General features: G+C 36.0%; 1 pseudogene; it reads left to right on the forward strand.

Moving 5' to 3' along the window:
- Positions 1-360: 360 nt before the first annotated feature.
- Positions 361-706, forward strand: LOC120246015 (annotated as a pseudogene).
- The last annotated feature ends 756 nt before the right edge of the window (positions 707-1462 follow it).

The following is a 1462-nucleotide window of genomic DNA, read 5'->3' on the forward strand; positions in this document are numbered from 1 at the left end:
AGCCCAATGTGGGGCTCAACCTTACCAACTGTGAGATCATGACCTAAGCTGAAGTCACAGGCTCAACTGATTGAGCCACCCAGGCTCCCCTTAAGTGCCTATAGAATATTCACCAAAGTAGACTGTATATAGAAATCTCTATAAATTTAAAATGATTGCACTCCTAAAAAATATGTTCTTTGATCACAAAAGAATTAAACTAGAAACTACATATTGCTGGAGGAGAAAAGTGCCCCAGATCCTTTCAGGACTCTTGGTATTTTGGGTAGGACACAAATCAAGTGCGGGAAGAGATAGGAAAATCTCCTGGGTTCCTGCAGGATTAATTTATTAAAAAGAAATAACAGAAAAATACTCAACATGCAAAAGACTCGTAAGTAAAATGAAGGAAAACCGCAGAACATGCCAAAGGCCGAGGGAGACCACCCTTCAGAAGATGTACCATAGGAGGCAGAAGGAAATCCTCAACCTTCTAGAGAAGGTGTGAGCCCAGAGACAGAAGGAAGTCTTAGAGGAGAGCTGACCTATCCTGGCCAGGGGTTTAAAGAGGAAATTCCTGTGAGGGATCAGGTCCCTGAAGAAATGGTAAGAGTAGATGAGTTGGAAAGGCTTAGGAGAAACATAAGAGTAAGAAACAAGATGGTAATGATGCAGTGGAAGCAGACATTCATGCAGGCATCCTTATCCTGTGTGCCTGAGGCCTTGAATTCTTTTTTTTTTTTTTTTTGATCTGATATTAAAATTTGGCCCCTGCTTTCTTTCTGTTAGTGTTTTCTGGTGTATCTCTGACCTTTGCCTTACTTTTAATGATCTGGTGGAATTTTATTTTAGGTAGTTTCCTTGTTACCAGCATCTCACTGGATTTTGTATTTTTGACCCATTCTGCAGGTCCGTTTTTTAATTGGAGAGTTTCACATATATGCATGAAAATATATTCATTCTATGTTGTAAGGTAAAACATAATTGGTTACAAAGCAGTATATTTAGCATCAGTTTGCATTTGTAGAATTAAATATGTGTGTGTGCATATACATACATATATACATGCATATATCAAAAAGTTAATTGCTTATTTCTGTGTGGCATGAGCTTTTTTCTTTTTGCTTATATGTATTTTTTCATGAGCACATGTCATGCACACAAAAAGAGTTAAAGTTTTATTTAAAAATTAATTAAACTAGAAATCAGTAGGAGAAAAGTGCCTAGAAAGATCCCGCAATATTGGGAAATGGAACAACACAATTGTAAATGGATTCCCTGTATTAAAAGAAAATTATAAAGAAAATCAGAGAGCATTTTGAATTGAATACAGGCAAAAGCACAATATTTTTCTAAAACTTGTGGGACATCTAAAGCAGTTGTTAAGAGAAAAGTGTGTAGCATTAAATGTCTATATCGAAAAGAAGAAAATTCACAAATAACAACCTCAGTTTTTACCTTAAGAAACAGAATATAAGAGCAA

Source organism: Hyaena hyaena, unplaced genomic scaffold (genome assembly GCF_003009895.1).
Source record: "Hyaena hyaena isolate Hyena2069 unplaced genomic scaffold, ASM300989v1 scaffold_444, whole genome shotgun sequence".
NCBI classification, from domain to species: Eukaryota; Metazoa; Chordata; class Mammalia; order Carnivora; family Hyaenidae; genus Hyaena; species Hyaena hyaena.